The sequence below is a fragment of the Petromyzon marinus genome, chromosome 17, assembly GCF_048934315.1.
Source record: "Petromyzon marinus isolate PM22_M1 ecotype Great Lakes invasive population chromosome 17, UKy_Petmar_22M1.pri1.0, whole genome shotgun sequence".
Classification (NCBI taxonomy): Eukaryota; Metazoa; Chordata; class Hyperoartia; order Petromyzontiformes; family Petromyzontidae; genus Petromyzon; species Petromyzon marinus.
In genome coordinates this window covers 14,942,295-14,969,729 of record NC_133683.1, presented here as the reverse complement: position 1 = coordinate 14,969,729, position 27,435 = coordinate 14,942,295, and the positions used below count along the sequence as shown (strand labels likewise).

Below are 27,435 nucleotides of genomic sequence, written 5' to 3'. Positions count from 1 at the left end.
TGACGCATGTTCGGCCTCTTGTGTGTTAATATGTTGAACTGAAATATTATTTCTGAAGAATGTTTTTCATACTAGTTTACCATTTAGATAGAGGCTAATTGTTGTATTTCATCAGGAAGGGCCCCGTGAGCTGTCAAGGGTCTCGTTCAGGGGTCGGCAACCTGCAGCTCAGGAGCCGAATGCGGCACTTTAAGGGCTGCATTGCGGGCTCTTTAAATATTGAGTCTTATTACCGAATTCGAAAAAAACTGCCTCTTCTTGTTATTTTGGTTGTCAAACCCTGACCATGGAAGTCCAGTTCACCATGGAAGTCCAGTTCACCATGGAAGTCCAGTTCACCATGGAAGTCCAGTTCACCATGAAAGTCCAATTTACCAGTCTAGTTCAACGTACATATATAATTTGACGGGCGTACTGTGACGGTACGGGTATGTTGTACAGACAGCGAGGTACCTGGGTTCGCGTGCTTTGCACGATGCAGGGATAGGCAACCGACCGAAAACTTAAACAACGAAGCAATACAAAAGCACGAGCTACATTATGTTTACAAACAAACAAAAATGAAAGGAAGGGGGACATTTTTTGTTCGTGATTTCACAATTTTTTCGTAGGACGATGAAACTCGGCTCTGCACTCAGAAAGCTTTTGAGACGCAGTGACGACGGCGAGAGAGCCGCGAGTTCGGTTCGTGCAGCTGCGTGCGGCGCACGGGGACAGAATGACCCAGGCGCCGGTTGCTATGAAGAAGGGGGATGCGGTGTGAGAATTCAAGGACAGGGTGGGGGGGGGGGCACCCTTCTCGTCCCTTGCACGAGGGGGGCCATACCCGCGGATCTGCGGGGGGCGCACACCTGGCCGGAGTCAGGGGGGTGTAATCCTCTGCCGTGGCCTGCGAATGTAACGAGAGCGTTACGTTATTTGTTAATCTCGACAAACTGCGGGGAAAATTCCAGCGCTTCGCATTTGCGTAGAGCGTCACCGCCGCTGCTCGGCGGCGCTCTACATTTAGAATTTACATTCAAATTACGGTCATTCTCGTGGGTCCGCTTTTTTGCGAGAGGGCATCCCTGCGACGACATTAAAATGTCATCGGTTTCGCTCCGAGCCGAAATTAGCGCGCGAGATGCGGTCAATTGCAGGGGGGGAACTATTAATACCCAACGCTGCAAACAAAAACTTTCCGGGTTTGTTATCGGCAGGGCATCCGCGCAGAATATTTCATCTATTTAAAAATAAACACGCACGCACACAACCGTAGGCAAATGTGAATTCGTGTTCCCGAAACGTAACCGCCGTCCACGTGCGTGGGACGCAACTCTCAAACATCAGAAACGAAGCAGGCACCGGCTTCGTTGCGAAGGGCAATGTCGTACACACGTGGCCCTTTACCTGTCCCAGAATGCTTTCACCGACTCTCCAGTCAATCAGAAGGGTCCTGGCTGCCTCGCGACGTTTGGCCAAGTCCGTTCACGGCGAGCGTTTTGGGCTTCACATGGAGGCAAAACCGAGAACCCGGACAAAGCTCACGGAGGAGTGCGAGACGACGGCCTGGCTAGAGTCCAGAATGCGTTTCACTTACAGCCATCTCCTTTGTGGGGCTTACACTGAGAGCTATAGCAACAGTGGTAACCACTGTAGCCACAGTGGTAACCTCTCTAGCCACAGTGGTAACCTCTATACCAACAGTGGTAACCCCTATAGCAACAGTGGTAAGCACTATAGCCACAGTGGTAACCTCACCAGCCACAGTGATAACCTCACCAGCCACAGTGGTAACCACTATACCAACAGTGGTAACCCCTATAGCCACAGTGGTAAGCACTATAGCCACAGTGGTAACCTCACCAGCCACAGTGATAACCTCACCAGCCACAGTGGTAACCACTATACCAACAGTGGTAACCCCTATAGCCACAGTGGTAACCTCTATACCAACAGTGGTAACCCCTATAGCAACAGTGGTAACCTCTCTAGCCACAGTGATAACCTCACCAGCCACAGTGGTAACCACTATAGCAACAGTGGTAACCCCTATAGCCACAGTGGTAACCTCTCTAGCCACAGTGGTAACCTCTATACCAACAGTGGTAACCCCTATAGCAACAGTGGTAAGCACTATAGCCACAGTGGTAACCTCACCAGCCACAGTGATAACCTCACCAGCCACAGTGGTAACCACTATACCAACAGTGGTAACCCCTATAGCCACTGTGGTAACCTCTATACCAACAGTGGTAAACCCTATAGCAACAGTGGTAACTACTATAGCCACAGTGGTAACCACTATACCAACAGTGGTAACCCCTATAGCAGCAGTGGTAACCCCTATAGCAACAGTGGTAACCACTATAGACACAGTGGTAACCTCTATAGCAAGCGTGGTAACCTCTATAGCAACAGCGGTAACCACTATAGCAACAGTGGTAACCTCTATAGCAAGCGTGGTAACATCTATAGCAAGCATGGTAACCTCTATAGCAACAGCGGTAACATCTATAGCAGTGGACGATGTTGGAGTGCAGAGACCGCCCTCTCCCCCAGAGCCATCGGGGGGGCTGGGCGTGTGGCAGGCAACGGAGGCCGAGTGGTGGCGCGGTGGTTAGCGCGTGGCACTACGAATCCAAAAAACTTGAGTTTCATTCCCGGCCACGACTAACAATCAGTCGCGAGGGATATCTGAACCGGTCTCGGGCGCCGTCCACGTCTCCTTCACCGTACTGCACTGACCAGCGTGGTGAAGTATGTTCAAACAATCTCAGTGACTGACGGGCGTAGTGAGGAACTTCATCCTGCAGTGGATTGACAAAGGGCTGTGAAGTGTAAATGTTATTAATTCATGGGCAACACACACAAGACAAGATGGAAAACTAATGGCAATGACATAGTGACTGCAAATGATACGTAATAATAATAATAAAACTACTTTCGCATAGTGCATTGGTCTCTACGCTCTAAAAATGGGCCTTATGCCTGAAACGTCACATATACCGACTATAATCACCCAAGAATGTCTTCAACGCTCGTGACGTCACTCCACATCGAACAGCCCCCCTCATTAATAATCATCAACAGGTGACGTCTTCCAAATGTAACCCCCCCCCCCATTCATAATAATTAGCGGCTGACGTCACTCCACTACAGAACCCTCACGTCACGTGATCTCCGTCACGCTGTTGTTGAGACATAGAAGTAAAAAGGACGTCATGGTGAACAAGGGATTATAACCTTTAAATGAAATATGTCTGTGTCAACGCGCTTTTCGCTTGCAAGTTTCAGCGTTCGTGGCTGCAGGAATCCATACTCTTTGGTTCTTTCGGTAAAGTCACGTAGGTAGAAACAATAATATATCGAGACGTATCGATCGCAACACAAGCGACCGTCTTCAGGTGAGAGAAAGAGCCACTGAAACTCTCTCTCGCACACCTGAAGACGGTCGCTTGCGTTGCGATCGAAACGTCGTGATCTATTATTGTTTCTACCTACGGTGACTTTACCGAAAGAACCCAAGAGTATTAACAATTACTGTCTGTTTGTGGTCGTGCACCACTCTCAACGCAACAGCACCGGGCTGCATCGGCGGACGAACTCGGCTCCTTCGCACCGTGCCAGTCGCTTTCCAGGCGCTTTGCTCCACTCCCGAGCCCCACGTGGGGCACCCCTCGGCTCGGCTCCCGCCGTCGTCTGTCTCAAGCAACGGGGGGCGCGCGTGCTGCCCGACCCCGCTGCGAGGTGTGAGGACGCCCCTGGGATGTCCCCACCCCCTGCACCTCGAGAGAGAGAGACAGAGAGAGAGGGAGGGAGAAGAGGGCGGGAGAAGGCCGAGGGATTTCCTCCCCGATGTTAGCGCCGCTGCGAACAGAAGCACTCTAAATCGACACGCACGCACACACACGACCGTCGCAAACACAAAAAAAAGTTTCCCCTTTTGTGATGGACATTCATTCATTCATTAAACTCAGCACGCTATCAGCGGCCACGGGTGAGTTGGAGCTAAAATGACCCAGATAGAGAAAATAAGCCTCGCCGAGTCGCAATGCTGCTTTTCAGGAGGGTCCTGTCGAGTTCTTTTGGTTTGTTAGCAGGGCGGAAATGGTCGCTCTTTGTAATCCCAGCTGAGTAATTCATTTTGAGGGTGATAATTGTTGTTCGAAATTTGGCGAACTTTTGACGGCACGCAATGGCTTACTCTCGCAAACGACGTTCACGGGATGTGCAACGGCCGCTGTGAAAGCGGAGGACGTATCCGTACTATTGTGGTTGATACGTTAATCAGGGCGGCCAATTGATTCGAACCACGAACCTCTTACAAGTAGCGGCGAACGCGCTACAACGAGTCGATGTCCACGGCCCCTGGCCACGGAGCGTTGTGGGCCCACGGGCCTCCTCCGTCCAAGGGGTCTCGTGCGACTCTGTGGATCGCGCGTCTGTCTGTGAGGCTCCTTTAAGTCAATGGGTCCGAGGCAGGTCTACGCGTGCTCTGTGAGACCTATGTGAGTCTACAACCCGCGTGTAAGTCAACTTTATTTTGTGAGCGCTCGTGAGACCAGCATGGCCTCAAGAGGCCACCATAGTCGCATTTGTAAGAGTATATGGGTCCTGTGTAAGTCTGTGGGTTCTGAGTAGCCATCGGACAAAGACAGTCACTGCAGCGTGCGGCCGTCTGGAACGCTCTTCCTTCCGATATAAGAAAAGCCACCGGAGCTATGCGGTTTTAAATCTAGATCGAAAACTAATTTCTTGAAAACTGCATAATTTGTGTTTAGTTCGGTTGTCCTTCCCCCGCACCTCAGATTAAAACGGCCGGCTTCGTACGGTGCAAAACAAGTTCGACATGCATGTCACGTGTGTCTGTGGGCCATTCGTAAGGTGTACAGGTTCTCTGTAGCCACGATATGAAATAATCCATTGCGTGCTCTGTACATCTCTGAGAGTGACTTAAGTCTATGGAACCTCAGCCTCGAGGTGCAATGGGGGGGGGGGGGGGGCTCTTGTGAAACCCCTCTCGGCCTGCTGCTGCTGCTGCTGTACGTACAAGCGCGCAGCAGCAGCAGGCGCCCCTGGCAGGCAAGGAGCTGGAGGCCCCCGGTGCTCAAGCCGGGAGGACGCTCGACACGTGGCCACGTTGCCCGGGCCCGTGTCGGGTAGCGGAGCGCAGCAGGGACGCCCCCGGCCTGCCACGCCGAGAGATCGCCGCAGGCTCGCGGCGCACAAAATCGGCTCGAATCGAATTACTCAGCGAGCCGCTCACCTGCAAACCCAACACGAGGCGCACCTGGCGTTGAGAGAGGGGGGCGACTCACGCCTCCCCCCCCCCCAACCGATGCGTTCAGCTCCGGTGCGTTTGGGCCGAGCGACAACAACAACAACAAAGAAACCCCGTGCGCGTGCATGGGCTCCGTCACGGGTTTGCCCACGCGCGCGTTTATTCTTAGAAGCCGGCAGTTTAATCGGCGACGATAACGGCGGCGCCCTGCAGGGTCGGACTCGGGCCGTGCGGTGTCACGAGCCGAGACCTCCAGTGGCAGCACCACGACTTTAGACAACTCACACCGCACATCGCGTCACCTTCAACACGAGTTCGCAATGCCTCCCCACGTTGCACACAGGCGGAAAGAGCCGAATGCATTCGCCGCTGTGAACCCGAGTTGTAAATAGTGCAGAAATATCTCGACACCATCACGCCTCGCCATCGCTTCCTTCCTTCTGCCAGATCCCGCTGCTGTGTGCAGAGTCAACAGGCGACTACCAGGGTCTAATGGAATGCACGTGAACATCTCCCTGAGCAATCTCCCACCGGAGGAGGTGTTTTCCCATGCCACGTGGGTCACGGGGATTACTTTACCATACTTCACCACGCTGGTCAGTGCGGGTTGGAGGAATGTTGCTGCACTGTCCCCTGTTCTACTCACGTAGCCCCGTAGCAGCCTATATCACCCTGTGGTGCATGGTCGTCGCTCATACAAGCCCTGACCAGGCTTGGACCTGCTTAGCCACCAGCGTTGAGCCTGCATCGTGCTGGGACCACGGGCAGTGAACACACATTCAGCTCTTGAACATCGCGGGTTGGCGTGGGAAGCCCGGAGCTGTGAGCAGCCAATCTCTCTCAGTACAAAGACAAAGGTCCCCCGTATAGCCTTAACATACTTTTAGGGTAAGTGATTGTTAGCGATCACCTATGAAGGCCTGCGGCACTGTGGTACGTTGAGAGGGTGGGTGGTCAGCACCACACCGGGCCTCCTTTGTCTCACCGGTGGCAGTACAGAAACTGTACGCACAGCTCTTTGTCAATCCACTTCTGGATGAAGGCCATCGGGGGGAGGGTTGCTCGACCATACTTCACCACGCCGGGCAGTGCGGGGTTGGTGAAGGAGGGGTCCCTGACTCGTTACATATAAATTCACCATTGATGTTATAGCCGTGGCCGGGAATCGAACTCCGGTGGGCGGATTAATATCGCAACGCGCTCACCAAAAGCGCTACCGCTCCCCACCCCCGCAATACCACACGGCGATTGTCAATCAATTCCAATAAAGAGTCACTTCAATAATGTGAGCATAATCAGCCAGACACCGCCCAGGCCGCCGCCACCTCCCGCGATCCCGCCCCACAACGCTCCACCGCTTTGCACGCGAGCCGAGCCGCTCTCACCGCTATCCATCGCTCTCGGAACGCGTTCGAGTTCACGTTGCGCGCGTCGACAGCCACGGCGAATATCACCGCTCGGCAGCAGGTGAAAGGCGGTTTCCTCTCGCAGCACCCCCCCCCCGCCACCCCCCCGAGAGGTCGAGCCCTGGTCGCTTCCCGCGCGTCCACGTGGAGCGCACAGCTCCACGCGCACAGCTCCACGCGCACAGCTCCAACGCCCGTGGGGCCCCCGACTCCCACAGACGCGGCGACCGTTTCCTGACCGCAGCTCAGCCAACTCCCAATGACTCCCCATCTCCTTTCCGCAGATTACACTCCTCTCGTCTGTTGCCCCCCCCCCCCCCCCCCCCATTATGCCGGGAACTTGCGCTGCCATGGCCCCTTCCAAAACGTCCCCCCCTCCCCCTTCCTACTCCCGATCCATCGTGAGAAGTCGAGAGCAGGAATTTGCAGAACACAACTGGAAAAGGGCCGCTCGCCGCATGACGCAGGCCAGCAGCAACAGCACAGGAAGCCGTGTGGCTGTGTGGCAACTTCCATTGGCTCTTTCCACGCCGTGCGGGCAGATTAGCGCCAGCGCGCGCGTGTGTTGTGTGTGCACTGCCAGTGTTCCTAGGCTGCCTGGCGATAGCAGAATTCCATGTTTTTTTATTTTTTCCCTGCGTGTTCGTTTGCCGGCATTTCGGGCGGGATGATCCGTTCCTGTTGGAAATGACGAGTTTCTGCTGTCGAGAATGAGCAGGCGTCACACGCCGCGGGACGGGAGTTCGTCGTCTCGTGTTGTGCGGAACGGGGGGTCTCTGTCGGAGTTGGGATCAGGCGGAGATGGAGGCCGCCGTGGTTGGGATATCCGATGAGAAGTCGAGGAATGGGGCTGTTGACGGCTGTGGTGGTGCGCGCGTCGAATGTTGAACACAACGCGCCCCGTTCCACGTTACGAACGTCGCCTTACAACGGTGAAATTCCATAATAATAAGAATACAAAATTGGCTCAAAATGCCAAATGCAGAGCCCATGACCATATCGTCAGGAACGCACCCAATCTCAGCAGATCTCACAAGCTGAGCTGGATTCAGCCTAGAGAGTGCTCGGATGGGCAATGCCACCTACAACGAAGCCACTGGCAGTACACGCAACTTCAGATGTTGTCCTCCTGTACTATGACTCCTGCCCCTATATGTCCCCTGCCTCCTTCATCGACCCGCTCTGACCAATACCACGCCCGGCCGCCTTTATCTCCCTCGTGGCGATGTTTACAGATCGCACCAGGGACTAGTTCGGTACTCGTCGTTGATGTTGGCTGCGAGCAGAAATCGAACTGGGGGTCAGCAAGTTATAACGCAGTGCGGTAACACCTGCACGATCACTCCCCCCACAATGCAAAAAACACACGTAACAAAGACAAAGATCCCTCGTGTAGCCTTAAGCAGACTGTTTGGGCAAGTGCCATTAGCGATCACCTAAATATACACACATGCTAGACACAATATTGATTTGAAGCTTTCGTGACTGCAGGAATCCATACTCTTTGGTTCTTTCGGTAATGTCACGTAGGTATAAATATTTTTTATTTATTGTATTCCTTCCTACGTGACTTTACCGAAAGAACCATAAGAGTTTGCTAGACCCATCTCAGGCAGAGTGTCGAGACTACTGGGAACATTGCTCTCAAAAGGTTGTGCAGCCAATAGCGTATACATCCACCTCGAATCGCACTCTAGGACAAATATATTGATGTCACTGCCGACACGCATTTCTGATTCCGGGCCACGGCAAACCCAGTGGCGAGCGATATCTGAGCCGGTCCAGGTGCCCTCCCCTTCACCACCCACGATGGGGAAGTATGGCCGAACGCCATCATGGCGAGAGCTATGCGGGGGGAGACCTTCATCCAGCAGTGGATTGACAAAGGGTGAATATTAATATTATTATTTTATACATTTTCATGCTTCCACGCAAGTTGTCTTCCCTTCCTGCCACTATAAAATTAATGTGGTATTGACCACCTGCAGACAGGGTTACCTGGCCGGATAAATGTTTTATTTTTTGCATGCAACTTTAACAGCTCAAAATGAACTGTCATGGGCAAACATCCAAGATAATATCTGAAGACGTTTTCATATGCAAATTGCAAAGTTCTACAAACCGAAACTCATTTTTGAACTGAAATCGCGCTAAAGAGTCCACCACCGACCGCTCTGCGTGCGTGCCGGGCGGGGACATCGCTCGGGGTGGGGACATCGCTCGGGGTGGAGACATCGCTCGGGTGGAGACATCGCTCAGGGTGGAGACATCGCTCAGGGTGGAGACATCGCTTGGGTGGAGACATCGCTCGGGTGGGGACATCGCTCAGGGTGGAGACATCGCTCGGGTGGAGACATCGCTCAAGGTGGGGACATCGCTCAGGGTGGGGACATCGCTCAGGGTGGGGACATCGCTCGGGTAGAGACATCGCTCAAGGTGGGGACATCGCTCAGGGTGGGGACATCGCTCGGGTGGAGACATCGCTCAGGGTGGGGACATCGCTCAGGGTGGGGACATCGCTCGGGGTGGGGACATCGCTCAGGGTGGGGACATCGCTTGGGTGGAGACATCGCTCAAGGTGGGGACATCGCTCAGGGTGGGGACATCGCTCGGGTAGAGACATCGCTCAAGGTGGGGACATCGCTCAGGGTGGGGACATCGCTCGGGTGGAGACATCGCTCAGGGTGGGGACATCGCTCAGGGTGGGGACATCGCTCGGGGTGGGGACATCGCTCAGGGTGAGGACATCGTTTGGGTGGGGACGTCGCTCAGGTGGGGACATTGCTCAAGGTGGGGACATCGCTCAAGGTGGGGACATCGCTCGGGTGGGGGGGGACATCGCTCCACTCGCGCCTTGTTTCCTATCCCGCGATGCTGCCTCACCACAACGAGCACACTCAATCGGGTGGACATAAGATATGTGGTGAGACGTGAGCGAGCGGGTCGAGAGGCACGGTGCTTCTTAAACAAAAAGAAGCCACAGGCGTGTGCTCGCTGACCACATTAGCCTAACTCGCTGTAATAATTCGTGATATTTAAAATGTTTTCTCTGTGGCCAGTGGATTTATGTTTTAACACGCCCCGATTGATCGATCTGCGACGGGACCTCTTGAGCAATCTTCACGGCTGACTTCTTGCCGGATGCAACTGCTGCTGCAGCCCATTAAGACGATGTCCTCGCCTTTCACGTTTAATTTCGTCTTCACATCTGGGCTGAAAGCCCGACCCTAATTGGCTGAATTAGGAACGTTTTCCCATAGACGCCAACTCGAGCGAAACGGCGCACGGGCGCGCCGCAATTTGACACGTGAAATGCCAACGTTAAAAAAAAAATCAAGGAAAGGCCAAACATTAGACTGAAGGCTGCCAAGTCTGATTCCCACAATTTCCAACTGTTCCCTGAACCAGTCGTCGTGCCACTGCCCCTGCCGTAGCGTCCACTCGGAGAGCGCTTGCCATCGAAACTCAATAAGCACGAGTTCTGTGCGGCAGGCCGTGGCGCACCCAGCCACACGATTGGGACGGGGCAGGTTGTGAATAATTATTCATATTACTCTTTGGTTTCTTCGGTAAAGTCACGTATGAATAAGAAATTATAAAATAACATAATAGCGTACGACGTTTCGGTTGCAACACACGCAGCCATCATCAGGTACAGAAGAGCTAAATTTACGAGAGAGAGGGGAAACACATAACCCCAGATGTATACACAGACACCCAAGTAGGGGGGAACTAACACAGATACAACAGGGGACACAGAGAGAGAAGCATACCAAACAAACATGGTTTAGCAAAATTTGGAAACCATATAAAGCAACACAGACGGTCGGTCAAAACACAATTAACGCATAGTCTGGTTGATTACGCTATTTCAAAGATTGCTAAATTGCAAGTTAAGTATGAAATTTAAAATACAGACCGCGCACACACACATAGACATCCAAGCAGAGCGAACCAGCACAGACACGCACACAGTGAAGTCGCCTAAAATAGGCAGAAGGTAAGGCTGAGAGACAATGGGACAAATTAGCATGAGGTATGCATGGAGCAAAGGGGGCGCGGCAGCACACACTCGGAAACACCAAGAGCCACACACAGGCAGAGACAGCACAGAGACACAAATCCAAGCCAAGACACAAAGGCAGATACACAAGCAGAGACAACACAAAGACACAGACCTCATACCTCCCCGTAGAGGTGGTTCAGACTTGATTCGAAGCTTTCGTGACTGCAGGAGTTACTCATTGGTTTTTTCGGTAAAATCACATATAAATAAGAAATAATAAAATAACATAATAGCGTACGACGCTTCGGTTGCAACACAAGTGCTGCCGCGCCCCCTTTGCTCCATGCATACCCCATGCTAATTTGTCCCATTGTCTCTCAGCCTTACCTTCTCTGCCTATTTAAGGCGACTTCACTGTGTGCGTGTCTGTGCTGGTTCGCTCTACTTGGATGTCTATGTGTGTGTGCGCGGTCTGTATTTTAAATGTCATACTTAACTTGCAATTTAGCAATCTTTGAAATAGCGTAATCAACCAGACTATGCGTTAATTGTGTTTTGACCGACCGTCTGTGTTACTTTATATGGTTTCCAAATTTTGCTAAACCTTGTTTGTTTGGTACGCTTCTCTCTCTGTGTCCCCTGTTGTATCTGTGTTAGTTCCCCCTACTTGGGTGTCTGTATATACATCTGGAGTTATGTGTTTCCCCTCTCTCGTAAATTTAGCTCTTCTGTGCCTGATGATGGCTGCTTGTGTTGCAACCGAAACGTCGTACGCTATTATTTGATTTCATAATTTCTTATTTATACGTGACTTTACCGAAAAAAACAAAGAGTAATTCCTGCAGTCACGAAAGCTTCGAATCAAATTATTCATTCATAATAAAGGTTTTTGGGTTAGATCGCGTTTATTTATAAATGTGTCGTAACCCTCCACCACCCGACACGGCCAATCAGCAAAGAAAAGTGTCACGTTGACAAAAGACAAATAATTCACTACTTCAGCCCACCGGTGTGTTGAAGAGTTAATCCACATTTACAGTTTGAGTACGACGTTTCGCTGGTAAATACTTCCAGCATCATCGGGCAATTCGCCAGAATGGTAAAGCCCTCGCTTGCTCCCGGTTTTATATAGAGCAGAAGAGTGACGTCATCACTTAACTCATCAGGTGCAGTGATTAGAGGCGGAGGGGGGGGTAATGTAATTATCTAATCGATTAGTAATCAGTCATTGGTTATGATTAGTAATGAGTTGTAGATTAGTAATTCTTTAAATCAAAATGTAATGTGTATTATTTAATAATACGCTTCCAGGCCGCACTGAGCCGGTAGCTGTCAGAGCGATTAAAGTTATTCTTGTTCCTCTCAATTTCAATGGATTCTCTAATTAGTCTTTGCCAGTAATAATTAGTTTTACACACCACTGCAACATTGTCAAAATCAATTGAGTGTCCTTGTTGACAAGCATGTTCTGCCACTGCCGACAGTTGTGTTTGAGATAATTTAATATTTCTCTGATGTTCTTTTAGTCTTACGCTGATGTTACGTCCCGTCTGCCCAATGTAGCAGCTGCCACATGAACAATTAATCCGATATACACCTTCTGTTGATAGTTTAGGTAATGTGTCTTTAGTGCAAGATACTAGTTTTTGAATTTTGTGTACTGTACCAAATCTTACTGTAATGTTTTGCTTTTGCAAAACGCGGGCTAATTTGTCAGTTACTCCTGAGATATATGGAATTTTTATTGTTTTAACAATCTGGTCGCTTTCAGTAGTATTGCTTTGCGATCGTGATTTGGCATTCAGTGCTCTGTTAATTTGAGCATTATTGTAGCCATTCTGTCGTAGTGCGTCTTTAACGTGTTTGATTGGCCGTGTCGGGTGGTGGAGGGTTACGACACATTTATAAATAAACGCGATCTAACCCAAAAACCTTTATTATGAATAATATTGGTCGCGAAAGCCTACGTGTTAAACAAATTATTCATATTGTAGTGACATTGAATGAGTCACTGTCGAGCGCGGCGCTGGGAGATTGGTAGACAATGGTATTAGGGGTAGCAGCCCGCTCTTCCAGTTGGACCAGTGGGCCAAGCCCGGCCCCTTCTGGGAGATCCAGAAGGGTGCGTGGCCAAGGGCGGAGCCTGGCCATGCTGGATAGAATTAACTCCTTAAAACATTTTTTTTTTTAAACAACCGTTTTATTCACAACTTCGTTTAACTCACCCTCAAGAAGTACGTCAATGATGCGGCACCTGCTCTCACATCAACGCTTACTTGAAATAATTCATCTTCAACGTACTACTTTTTTTGTGTGAAGTAATGGTGCCCGTAACTCTTTCATACGGAGCAGGCGCGCCTGAGGCACGCGGCGCCTGCTTTTTGTGCGAGGCAATTCGACAGTTTAGGGACCGCGGCGTTTTTGACCTGCACAAAAATATATAGTTAATAAAGCGTCCATATTAAAATTGTAATTGCTTGAGGGTTCCCGGGCAGCCCCGGCAGAATATGCTTGAAAGGAGCCAATTAATTGATGAATTGATGATACAGGCATGCATTGTCTCCGGATCTGAGTACGTGTGCAAATTTTGAAATTGATTGGACAACAGGAAGTAGACTAACTTTTGATTACAAGATTTGACCACGACAAACAGGAGTGAAGTTAAATAAAACCGTTGAATAAAAGGCGAGCTCCGACCGCCAGTCGGGGCCGGCTGCCATCAGGAATGGAACTCGTCGTGCTGCTGCCGTCGTGGTCTTCGCCTCTTCAAGCTGTGGGTCTGGAAGCATGTTGACTATCCCGACCCGGTATGGAGTTATCCCCGATGGCTGTGAGAGCCGGAATAAACAAGAGGGATAACGCCTCCTACTAGTGTCTCTGAATTAGTAGACTACATTTGGTGTCAGAAGTGTTAACGAATTTTTTTCTTTTTTTGGGGTTGTTAGGAACTTTCTTTTTCCTTTCGAAATCCTTGTGGGGGGATTAGGCGATGTCAAAATCCGCGAAGAGGAGGGCCCGCATCAGCATATCCTCGAGCGATGAGGGTTCCCGGGCAGCCCCGGCAGCTGGGACCCCGGTGGGTGGTCCCGGAGAGGTGGTCCCGGCGGGGCAGCGGGCGAAGGACGACGATCCCGTGCTGCCGTCAGCTGGAGAAGGGCTGTGGGCACTCGGCGCACGCATCGTGGAGCTGCTCTCCGCGGTGGCGGCGCTGGTGGGGCAGCTGGGTAAGGAAGAGCCGGTGGAGGGGGCTGCTTCTTGGGGGCAGCGAACGGGCGACTCCACCTTCACTACCGACCAAGGGCGGAATCGAGTCTCGCTGAATTTAACCTACCACTGATGGCTCATCTGGTAGCACCTTCCCTCGCAAAGCAGCTGCCGTTTATTAAGAAATTTTGGGCTGTGGGGGGTGATTGGGCAGCCTTCTTGAGGTGTTTCGCCACCATTTGCGAGCTCAGAGGGTGGTCCGACGTGTTCTTCCCACCACGCTAGACGACGGTGCCTTGGCGGCGTTTTTTTCCATTCCCCAGTTGGACATGGCAATGCTGCGGCAAGCATACACCCAGTTGGCGGCGGTTTTTGACCCGCCGTCCAACGCACGGCAGAAATTCGTGATGTGGAGTCGGGGGGAGACCGAGGCACCTCTCGCCTTCCGCAGCGCACTATTGTCACTGGCCCAGGCTACGTACCCAAAGATGGAGCAGGCAGGACTAAATTCTCTGGTGCTGGAGAAATTGTTGGCGCTGGCTCAAAAAATTTGCGTTTTTTTTCTGGCCACGGAGGTAGAAGACCTGTCCTCGATTCAGGTAGCCCGATGCATCCGGGCCCATTTCAACCTGCGACGGCGTGCCGGGGTGGCGGCCTGGGCTGGATTCCCGGGAGAAGAAGGCGACCAGGAGCACCGAGAGTCTTCTCGGGTCTGCGCATCAGGGAGTTGGAGCTCGGGCGGGAGAGTCGGCGTGGGGCGACGATGGGATGAGCGGGGGGGGACCTTCCCTCCGCCATGCCGGGGCCCTGTTACCTGTTTCAGATGTGGCCTACTGGGGTACATCTCCAGGGGTTGCCATGCTGATTTTGGGCAGTTTTTCCTGGCTTCGCCGTCCTCCACCCTGCCGGCCTCCGCTCCTCTGGCCCAAAAGCAGGTCGCGATACATCACTCGCCCAGCCGACACAGCCACCTCATGTATTTCTATTGCAGTCAGTGCCGGGTGCGTACGCCATCGCCCCCCATAGGGATACGGGGTGCGAAGATGGTGCTTAGGTATTGTGGGCCAAATTATGTCGTCAATACGGATTGGAGATATTGAATGCACGGGCCCGGTGTTAGTTTCAAGTTCATTGGCGGTGCCGTGTTTATTGGGGACTGATTTTTTTAAGAGAATGCCCCTCTGGATTTAATTGACCAGGGTTGTGTTGAGTTACCGTCGGGGCTTCGGTTGAGATTTTTTGAGTCCCCTACTGGGTTGTGTATGGCTAACGCTGTGGTTCGGGCCATGGTGCATTAAACCGTTAGGGTGCCCCCAGGTGCATAGATGCTTGTACCCTTGAGGTTTCTGAAGTCGCTCGGCCATGAAATCACTGGGGGTGGGGTTCTTTTAACCCCTTCGAATAGAGTGGTTCGTGGTCTCACAATGATAGGGTCCCAGACGATAGTGAGGGGGGATCAGGAGCCCTTCATGCAAGTATTAAATGCTGAGCTGGGTACAGCGGTCATACAGGCGGGTACAGTTTTGGCCCACACGACGGCGGCGTGTTGTGGAGAAACGGATGATGTAACCACTCGGGTCGTGGCCGTGGTTGAACGGGAAGTGGTGTTGGATGACTCGTGGATGGATCCGTTGTGCTCGGGTAATCCAGATGTGTCATGGGAGCAGAGGGGCGAGTTGTGGGCATTGCTTCGGGAATTCGATGTGGGCCGCACGTCCCTGATGCGTCACCATATTGATATGGGTGGCGCCGCTCCCATTCATGAGAACTCATTCCGGTTTAGTCTGAAGGAGAAGGACTACATTCGTCAGGCAGTCAACGAGATGCTGGCGGCCGATATAATCTCCCCGTCCACCAGTCCATGGGGTGCTTCCATTGTCCTGCCTAAAAAGGATGGGAGTTTGCATTTTTGTGTGGATTTTCGGAAATGAAGTCTCTGTGGCGGACGCGTAATTGCTCCCACGGATGGACGCTTCGTTGGATGCCCTGTCGGGGGCACGGTTTTTCTCCATCCTGGATCTATTGTCGGGGTTTTGGCAGTTGCCCCTGGATGAAAGTTCAAAACCTAAAACCGCATTCTGGACACCGCAAGGGCTGTTTCAATTTAACGTGCTTCCAATGGGGCTTCACTCAGCTTCGGCCATGTTCTAGCGACTTATGGAGTTGCTACTATCAGGGATCCAATGGGAGTCATGTCTGATTTATTTGGATGACGTGATTGTCTTTGGTCGCATGTTCCGGGAACATCTGCAGTGGTTGCGTGCAGTATTTGTTAAAATGCGGCCAGCTAAATTGAAATTCAAGCCGCAGAAATGTTACCTCTTGCAAAAGTCGTTTCGCTACCCGGGGCACGTTGTTAGCGAGTCCAGGATCGTCATGGACCCTGCAAAGACTGCGTGCATGCGTGAGTGGCCGATCCCCACGTCGGTGGGTGAGGTCCGCAGTTTTGTGGGGTTTGTGTCGTATTACCGCCGCTTCGTGCCCGGGTTTGCAACGATCGCAAAGCCACTCCATGCTCTCATGGCAAAGAGCCAGAGGTTTCGATGGGGGAAGGAGGAGGAGGCTGCATTTGTTACGCTGCCCGACGGCCTCGTGAACGCACCCCTCCTTTGGTACCCTGATTTCACCTTGCCGTTTGTGTTGAATACAGACGCCAGCAATTCCGGGATCGGCGCCGTATTGTCGCAGGTGGAGAACCGGGTGGAGAGCGTGGTCGCTTACGGTAGCCGAGTGCTGTCCCCCGCAGAGCAGCGCTATTGTGTCATGCGCCGCAAGTTGTTGACTATCGTGTACTTTGTACAGCAGTACTGCCCGTACCTCGATGGCAGGCAGTTCGTTGTATACACGGACCACACGGCTTTGCAATACGTGCTACGCGTTGACCAGTCATCCGCAACTCTCACGATGGTTTTAAATTTTGCAAGATTATTCGTTCAAAGTCACCTATTGGAAAGGGTTGCGCCACTGCAATGCGGACGCTCTGTCACGGTTATTGCTGAACAGCCAGTGGGCATATTATATGGGTGCCAGCTATTGTAAGCAGGTGGATGCGGGTAAGCCGGGCGCCATTGTAGCGTCGGTGGATGCTCCGCCGCCCTTAGCGGAGGTGGCACGCAATAACACCATTGGTCTTGCACACGAGGAATGGGGGCGCCTCCAGGCGGAGGAAGCCTCCTTATCTGAAACTACGGCGCTGCGTTGGTACGCCAAGCGATAGGAAGGGTCTAGGGGGTAAGTCCCCCGTGGTCCTCTGAGATGGGCTACTAATGCGCTGGGATACGGAGGTACAGCGGTACTGTATCGTGGTGCCAACTGCTTTGCGGAGTAGGGTAACGAGAGCTGGCCATGTGCGGCTGATCCACTGAGGGGTGCAGAAACCATTATCGACGTTGAAGCGTGACTTATTTTGGCCTGGGATGTCGGAATGTACTCGCCGGAATCCTCTGCCGAGGCTGGCCCGACCACTTTTGCAATCTATCGGGGTATCTCGTGTAATTGAGCTCATTGCCCTCGACATCCTCGGGCCATTTCCCACCATGCTGAGAAAAAATAAATTCTTGCTGGTAGGGGTCGAGTACCTGTCATGGTGGCCGGATTGTTGCCATGCACTTTATCGTATTCTTTGGGTCTTTCGGTAAAGCCACGTAGATAGAAAAAAATATAAAAAATATCACGACGTTTCGATCACAATACAAGCAATCGTCATCAGGTGAAAAAAATCGCTACTTTTTTCACCTGATGACGATTGCTTGTGTTGCGATATTTTCTTCTTTTTTCTATCTACGTGGCTTTACCGAAAGACCCAAAGAATATGAATTAATTACTGCAGTCACGAAAGCTTTAACTCTTTGGTTTTTTCGGTAAAGTCACGTATAAATAAGAAATAATAAAATACCATAATAGCGTACGACGTTTCGGTTGCAACACAAGGAGCCATCATCAGGTACAGAAGAGCTAAATTTACGAGAGAGAGGAAACACATAACCCCAGATGTATATACAGACACCCAAGTAGGGGGAACTAACACAGATACAACAGGGGACACAGAGAATCACACCAAACAAACAGGGTTTAGCAAAATTTGGAAACCATATAAAGCAACACAGACGGTCGGTCAAAACACAATTAACGCATAGCCTGGTTGATTACGCTATTTCAAAGATTGCTAAATTGCCAGTTAAGTATGACATTTTTCAATACAGACCGCACACACACCTCATGCTAATTTGTCCCATTGTCTCTCAGCCTTACCTTCTCTGCCTATTTAAGGCGACTTCACTCTGTGCTGGTTCGCTCTGCTTGGATGTCTATGTGTGTGTGTGTGCGGTCTGTATTTTAAAATTTCATACTTAATTTGCTATATAGAAATCTTTGAAATAGCGTAATCAACCAGACTATGCGTTAATTGTGTTTTGACCGACCGTCTGTGTTGCTTTATATGGTTTCCAAATTTTGCTAAACCCTGTTTGTTTGGTGTGATTCTCTCTCTGCGTCCCCTGTTGTATCTGTGTTAGTAAATTTAGCTCTTCTGTACCTGATGATGGCTGCTTGTGTTGCAACCGAAACGTCGTACGCTATTATGTTATTTTATTATGTCTTATTTATACGTGACTTTACCGAAAAAACCAAAGAGTAATTCCTGCAGTCACGAAAGCTTCGAATCAAGACGAAAGCTTTAAGTCAAGATTTCACTTTATTGTCCCCGGAGGGATTATGGGTTGAGTGAACCACCACAGCCACGATGTGAAACCCGTCTGATTTCCATACGGATCCCTCGTTCGCTCTACCTCTGAACCACCTGGCCGGATAAACAACCTTTAATCGGCGATGCAATTCCCGAGGTCCGTGTCTAGCGAACGCGCCGATGTCACGAGGCGTTTGTTAAGCCGCTCAGAGTTTGAACCTCAAGGCGTAAATCATTAACCATCTCGTGTTTTGACCATATATATGTGTGTGTGTCGCGCTAAATAATGCAGCCGGATGATTTGTACGGACACTGCCTTCACCTGACAACCTCTCCTGATCCGAGTTGCCCCGATCTCTCACTCAACTGGGAGACTTCAAACAGCGCACGGGCCCGGGATCTGCTCGCTTGTAAACTCCCCCCAACACCCCCACCCCCACACCGCGATTGCAGCGTCCGTAGCGCTGGACGGAGACGATGACGGTGACGTAAATCCGCTGCTGGATGAGGAACCACCCCATCTCGCACTGTGCGGGTCACGCGGGGCTGGGTGACGCTCACGCTGGAACTGTCATGTTGGTGAGGTTGTGGGACCGTAGTACACCACAACAGTCACATTTAGTGGGTTATTTTGTTTACATAATGTAATAATCGTGGATGAACAATGAAGACAAAGATCCCCCCTGTAGCCATACTGACTGTTGGGGCAAGTAATGTCAGCGTGCGCGTGCAAACGCCACCAGAACGGTGCACGAGGCAACGATGAGGGCCAGGACCGCACCCGGCCACCTTTGTCTCCCTCGTGCTGAAGATTGCACACCGTACCAGGTACTCAAGTAAGTCGGTGCAACGCCACTGACTTTCGGCTGCGGTTCAGAGTCGAACTTGGGTGGCCGGGTTTTGGAGCGCGCTGCTGTGCTAACCGCTGTGCCACCGCTCCCTCTTAAATAGGCGATGGTCACGCGCACGACCCGCATCGAGTGCGCTCTGAACGGCGAGTGCAAACCGCGTCGGCCGCCCGTCTACGGCTTGCAGCAACAAAAGGTTACGTTGAAACGAGCGGCAGGAGGTGTGGTGGGGGGGGGAGAAAAAATAATGACAGATTCTGAAATAACTGCCGAGCGAACGTACGCACACGCGCCGCCCCCGAAATAGACTCTCTTCAACGTATATAGCAGCCGCACGAGACAAATAGATGTTTTATTCACACCTTCAACTCCACTTTAATTCCTCGGCTAACGTTGTCACGCGCGTAGGCTCGGCTCGCACAAGGAAATGCAGAAACCGCGAGCTTCGTGTGGGGTGATGCATAACGCAGTCACGTTTTTTTGTGCTACTTGTTGCTCCATCTGCACGGAACTTGGGACGGTAAAACGCCGTACCAATTTTTGTTTCCATACATATATTACATCTGAAGACGAAATATCGACCTGTGAAGCCAGGCTGCCCAGAGGCTCTTGAAGGCCCGGGGCAGAATTCCAGGTGGGGGACCCCTTGGACCCCCCGCGGCCCAACAACCACGGGCGCCACGTGGGGCCCTCTTCTCTCTAACGCCGGCGGCAAATTCCCCCCCACCCCCATCCCGCACCCCTCCCTCTCGGCATCCTTGCCACTGAGACACAATTCATTGCCTCTTTTGCATGGGAGACCTGGGATACATCACGCAAAAAAAATCACAAATGTTGTGGTAATATGACTCCTGCATTTTTTTTTTAATATCCGACTTTTGCATGGGAGACCTGGGATACATCACGCAAAAAAATCACAAATGTTGTGGTAATATGACTCCTGCATTTTTTTTTTATATCCGACTATTCATTATTGAGTAATTGTTCTCAAAATAAATCTCCCCCCTCCCCTCCCTCGTATGAACGTGGAATTTCCACCGCTGGTTTAGGATATCCCGCGACGCCTGACGCTAACTTTAGCATGTAGTAGACACTCGAACTGTGAAGGGATAATTACCCGAAAATTCAAAAGCACGGATTGAAGAGGTTTCCCACTGGGGAGATGGAGCAATGATTCCGTTCACGTGCAGGTGCGAGATGCAGTACTGCATCTTGTGGGATTGAGAAACTGCGAGAGATGGCCTGGGAATAGACTGGTTATGGCTGATGATTGTTGTTTTTTTTAGTTTATAAAACATCGTTGCGCAGTAATTAGCAAGTCAGTCGTCACAGAAAATGCTGACCATTCGCATAAGTGAAGCTGAATGCTACTCGAGGTTAGGGTCAGGAGTCCAGTGAGGTAACCGTTGCAGACCTCCCAAAGCTTTGAATGAAAGCTCCAGTGGCTATTGGGGGGAGGTTATATCGCGTCAAATCATTCACATTAAATGGTCGCCTAGAGAAGGGGTTGATGCCTCTCTCGTGCTGTGTGTCTGCAGGTGACACCGCTGTCGAGGCTGCGTGGAATGCCCACTACTTGGGGGGGGGGGGTATGTTCGTTTATTTCCCAGCTCATTGTTAACGCTGCCGATAGAACACTTATCGCTATGCAGCTCTCAGCTGTTGTCTGTCTGTCCGTCCGTCGGCTCCACACCGCTGAACATATTTTCAATAAAGCTGTGAAACCCCAAAACCAATTGGTCGGAAAATAGCAATTGTGTCGATTTTAAATTATGATGATGACTTGAAATAATATAAATAATCGTGATGGTCGTAATTATGATAATAACGATATAAAGGTATAAGATCGTGAAAATGGGTGATTTAAAATGATGACAATGATAATGCATTTAGCTCATGTTGATTTAGGATGAGCATTCATAACGTTGTTAATTTCAGATGATGATAACCGAAGCTGTTTTACAGTGAAGGCTGTGGTCTATTTAAATTTATGTTAATTTAATATTACCATGATGAAAGTTTAAAATGACAATGATTTTAATTGAAAACGATTATTAAAACGATGGCGGCATTCAACAACAACAACATCATCATCTTTTGATTTAAAGCTTTCGTGACTGCAGTAATTCATATTCTTAGTTTTTTCGGTAAAGTCACGTTGAAGGGAAACAACAAAATAATAAAATATATATAAAACAATAAAAAATTCTCACGACGTTTCGACCATAACTCAAACGGTCGTCTTCAGGTGTGTTGGTTTGCATAAATTTATAAATAAATGCGCCGTTTAAAAATAAATTTATGCAAACCAACACACCTGAAGACGACCGTTTGAGTTATGGTCGAAACGTCGTGAGAATTTTTATTGTTTTATATATATTTTATTATTTTGTTGTTTCCCTTCAACGTGACTTTACCGAAAAAACTAAGAATATAATAACATCATCATCATCATGAGCCACGATAGATCCGTTGCTGGATAAAGGCCTCCCTAAGCGGACGATGGAAATATTGAATTAAAATAATAACAATGATGCGATTTAAAATCATCATGATGATAATTTAAAGCTTTCGTGACTGCAGTAATTCATATTCTTAGCTCTTTCGGTAAAGTCACTTTGAAGGGAAACAAAATAATAAAATATATATAAAACAATAAAAATTCTCACGACGTTTCGACCATAACACACCTGATGATGACCGTTTGTGTTATGGTCGAAACGTCGTGAGAATTTTTATTGTTTTATATATTTTATTATTGTATTGTTTCCCTTCAACGTGACTTTACCAAAAGAGCTAAGAATATAACATCATGATGATGTTGATCGGAATAACAATTTAAGATAACAATGAAGATCGCGACACACGTAAATCATGGCTGAGACAGCACGGCGGCGTGGCCGGGATGACACGGTGGCGTGGTCGGGATGACACGGTGGCATCTCGTCGTACAGAGAAAGAGAGACTCGGCGTGTCTACGTGGGCTGTGCGTGCGTCTCGATCTCGCTCGTCCATATAAGGAGCGAGACGCTCTCGCTTCTCCGCTCCCTCTTCCTCGCGCCACCCGCGGACTGAGTTGTGCGCGTGCTGACGCGCGCTCTCAGCCCATGTGATTGGAGGGGTGGATGGAGCAGAGGGATGGAGAAGCAGGGAAGCGAGAGAGGGGATGGAGGAGAGACGAGAGAGGATGTAAGCGGGAGGATGGAGGGGAGGAGGGGGAGGAGGCGGGGGCGGGTGACGCGCGGACACCGTTATAGTCATCACAGTCGACTCACGGCGGAGTGACGTCAGCAAAGTGACATCACACGTACAAGCGTGTACGTGTGTCGTCGTGATGGTGACAATGGTGGTTATCATTGTCAAAAAATACATCATAAACACAGCCATCGTGGTTACCGGCGTTGCAATATCGTAGCGCGTTAGTAACGCGAACACAAATTGTTTCCGGATATATTCAGCAACAAATTGCGGTGGTGATGCAGCTCACGGATACAAGATGTTCGCTACTATCAACAAAAAAACATCAATATAAATTATCATTGGCATCATGGTAATCAACAACGTCAAGAGGCATCACTATCATCACGAGCATTAGCATCATAATCAACATGAACAAAAGGCACCATTCTTGCCACCATCATTCATAACCATCAGCATCATCATCATCATCCTCGAGACCAACATTCATATAAACTCATGATAATCAGCAACATCGGCATCGTCACCATCATTATTTTCGATGGGCTCATCACCAGGAACTCGGCAATCGTCTCCCTCATCGCCAACACGAACAATATCAGCAGCATCATCAGCAGCATCATCGTCATCGTCACCTGGACCATCTCCATTTATATCTTCATCGTTAAAGGTCCCCTTAATATGATAGCGTAAAATTCACGAATGTCTGATCACGTAATGATATTACTCACCGCGACTCACGATGCTCGAATATAGGTCACGCGCTCACGCGCGCGCGCGCCCATCATACAGTCTAGAATAGTCTGGGGTGGAGCGGTGGCGCAGTGGTTAGCGCGCTGTGCGACTTTGAACCTGGGATTCCACCTCAGTTCGATTCCAGGCTGACATCGGTGGCGAGTGACATCTGAACCGGTCCTCGATCACCCCCCCCGCTCCGCCCCCGTGTTCACGACTCACATTGACCAGCTTGGTGAAGTATGGTCTAACAACGCCTCTGCCCACGAATGGGTTGACAAAGGGCATTGCGGTACATGTGCACGGCAGTCTATACATACTGTAGCGGCATACCATCATCAGCCATGGTCGAGCCACTGCTGGATGAAGACCTCCCCAAGGCCTGCCGCAGACTATCTCGATCCTTCGACGTAATCATTATCCACCCAGCACCTCAACACGAACGGATTTCCATCGCCCCGTCTTCCATCCCTTGGCTGCTACTCCCTCACCATCGTCGCCGCTCGTCGCCGTGATGCGTCCTGCGTACGGTGCGAAAGAAGTTTGAACGCAAATACTCTTAACGGCTTCGAATTTTTGCCTTCGAATATAAATGCTCCTCGTTCTCTCGCTCACCGTCGTAGACAACCCAATACATTATCATCAGATGTCTATTAATTCATAGACATCTGATGCACTGAGCGTTGTGTGTTTACAATTACCACGTACACATGACCACCGAGTGTTTAAGAAGAGTGGGTTTGGCCAGGACACGGCACCAGGAAGGCTGACGGGCGATGAGTCAAGCGGTGAACGTTCAGAACGGAGCGGCAGCCGGGATGGGTGGTGGAACGTGCCCGGAGATGTCCCCTCCATCCAGGGAGATGGAGCGATAAAACAGACTCGTGCGTAAGGGGAGGAGGCCTTCATCCAGCAGTGGATTGAGCGTGGCCGACGGGGGGGGGACTCACGGATTGCGCCGAACCACCCGCGCTGCCTTCCGTGAGTGAATAAAAAAAGCCCCCCCCTCCCCTCCTCTCTCTCTCGCCTTTGCCAGCCGGTAACGCGTCGACAACATCACGATTCACCGTCAGCGCGATCGCCGGCATCATTGACAGGGGCGCGATGGTGTCCCGTGATTGTTAATTGCCCCTGCAAGCTCCACAATGCCGAATTGCGTAGTTCTGCTGCTGCTGCGTTAACCGCGAGCGAATGAGGTCTCGCCGAGAGCGGATAGGATGTTGTCTATTAATAGCAACCCCAATTAGCCGCCGAGATGTCGCCACCGTTATCATCACCGTTCTCACGGAATAATGTTTTATAGTCATCACCCCCCCCCCCCATACCACACCGATAACCGTAAGTGTAGAGGTGTCATCGCCGGTCCATATTTTATCACGCGTGTCGTCTAACACGCCCGATTGTCCATCCGCCGCTGGATGAGTGCCTCGACACGCCGAGTTCGTGAAGGAGGCGGGGAACATACGCGTTGGATCATAGTACAGTACAACAATGTATCTCCCCCCCCCCCCCGTCCCTCCTACTGCTCTCCGATGGCAAGGTCGTCCCCAAAGCCTATAACACCTGTTATGCACGGCGGTCGCCTCCACTGCGCATTGCAAAGCGATTTGGTCAGTGAACAACGACCACAACAACCCCTTTCCCCAGGACCGGATACGACACTAATCACCCAGCAGTGGATTGAGCCTGGCTGTCGCCGGTAACGACGATGAGCGATGCGGCTCGGTTGGCATCGCAGAGCTCGTTAGAGAACGGCGACGGTTTTTTCTGGGTTTGTGGGGGGTGGTGATGAGGGGGAAGAGGCTTTAATCCAGCAGTGGATCGAGCGTGGGTGGATTACTACAACGACGCTGCTGCTGCTCCTGCTGCTCCTCCTCGTTGCAATTCAAACTCGCTGCGCGGTGACGTCAAGGGCCGACGCCGCCTCCGGATGCGACGACGTCACTCGGCGCGGAACCCTCCACGTGGGTTTCCAAGCGCTGCCGCGAAGGAATGATTGAAGCAGGAAAGCAACTTAGAATAAATCCTCCACATCCACCCACCCACCCCTCTATCTCTCTCTCTCTCATACAGGGCGAGAGAGATAAATATACTCTCACACACACACGCGCGCACGTGCGCGCGCCACTGCGTCATACACCGGCCCTAACGTGAACCTCTGTTCGCAAGATACGCGTCCTAGGACTTTATTATATTAATATATAAAGCATCCACGTTGTCAGAGCTCAATTTCTCGCGAATAGTAATATGTTTCCCGCTACGGGGAAATGTATATTTTTTTTTCCATAGCTCGGCCCCGAACAGCTCCGTCTGCCACGGATCTCTGCTTTGTGTGGATTCTAAACAACTCCGCACGATGTTGAGTTTGCTGGATGGCTTGCGGGTGACCATTGGTCGAATCGCGCTCACACGGGACGACTACGGAGGTTAACGCGGGGTTGATCATAGAGCAAAGTCTACACGGGACGGCATCTCACGACGCTGCACAGAAAACTTGGGAACATTTTATTTGCCTTGTAGAGAAAGGCACGGGTCTCTATGAGTGTATGGGTCACTCAGAGTCTGTGGGTCTCTGTGGTGGTCTGTGTGAGCCCCTGATAATTCAATTACACAATATGAATTAAACGAGCGGCTTAATGAGACAATATCTCATACCGCATATTGATGGTGTACAGAGGCAATCATGCATCGGTCACTCTGTGAGTCAATGGGTATCTGTGCGAGTCTGTGGGTGTCCGTGCAAATCTTCGAATTTATCTCTGTGTCTATACCAGGTCCGTGTGTGAGACTATACAAACACATTGTGGGTTTATATATAGGGCTCTAAGTGTGACACCATTTCAAGGCGTTGCACAGACGTAGGGGGTAATGGGCAAGCTCGATTATAGAGGCAGTCCGTTAATAAGCAGAGACAGGAAATCGGCAGCACGGATGTGTTGTATATAGTCGGTTCACATGACCGTGCAGCCACTAGCGACCGCTACATTCACCACAATGTTATGTCATGCGAGATGAGAAAAAAAAGTTTGGCTGGCTGGCTGGGCGAAGGGACGGACGGACGGACTGCGACGTCCGGTGGACGTGCAAGTTTCGAGTATAAACAAATAAATAAAATGTCGATTCTCGCATCGAATCGCAGCCGCGACTTGCGACATCGCAGAATCACTCCACGTGCGCTCGCCGCCGAACGCGGCTGAAACCATCCCGAAAACCACCACCACCACCACCGCAGCAGCGGCGGCGGCGTCCGAGCCTCGGGAATTTCCTGGTGGTGCGCTCCCACTCGCGACTCGCAGCTGCTGGATAAGCATCTGCGCGACCAAAAAATAGAATCGCCACTGAGCAGGGCGTGCGTCGTTCACGCGACGCACGAGCGACTGCGTTGGAGCCCAATGAACCCGAACACGGCCGATCCAGAAGGGCGCCGAAAGGTGTGCGAAGCAGCTCACGCTTGGAAGTGACTTTGAGGAGCCCGGGGGATCACGCGCAGGAGGTTACGAGACTCGACGCCGACTGCGGGGAGATGCGACGGGCGCCTGGGCAGGACGCGCCACGGACAGAAGGGACGACCACGATGATGATGATGATGACGACGACGGTGAGGAATAATTACGCAGCCGTAGTCAAGGAATGGAACGCTTCCGAGGAGGAGGTTCCACCGGGAGGAGACGGAGCCATGAGCTGGGATCGTTTTGCAGGCACCAAGTGGGGTTTGTTGCATCGCCAGACCGTGAGGGATGATGACGAACCGGGGATGCCTTAATTGGGAAGTGGATCGAGCATGGACGCGAAAATTCACGATCTGCATCATGAGACCTCCCTTGCCAGTATCACAATATAAGAAGAGGTTTTACCCCTTCTGGCACTAGAACAGGAGGCGTTAAGATGTTAAAACACCAAACAGAAAACTTTTGCAAGGAATGTCTGCACGTGCTTGTGGCGAAAATGCAAACAAAACACATTCTCTGGTCTGCTCTCCCCCGGAGTGATCGTGTGTTTTTGTGTTAGTGATTGCCGTGAGAGCTCATACCTGTCAACCAGTGCCCTACCTTATCATGAAACCAATTCAGACCTTATTGGTCACCCCGTGC

The 27,435-nt window shown here is 50.9% G+C and overlaps 1 long non-coding RNA gene across 1 annotated transcript; it reads right to left on the bottom strand.

Moving 5' to 3' along the window:
• Positions 1–383: 383 nt before the first annotated feature.
• LOC142924831 (uncharacterized) lies at positions 384–24,681 on the bottom strand. The gene is made up of 2 exons (XR_012941925.1): positions 23,341–24,681; positions 384–3,761 (listed from the first exon to the last, which is right to left on the bottom strand). It is a non-coding gene; the product is annotated as an uncharacterized LOC142924831 (long non-coding RNA).
• Between the last annotated feature and the right edge of the window lie 2,754 nt (positions 24,682–27,435).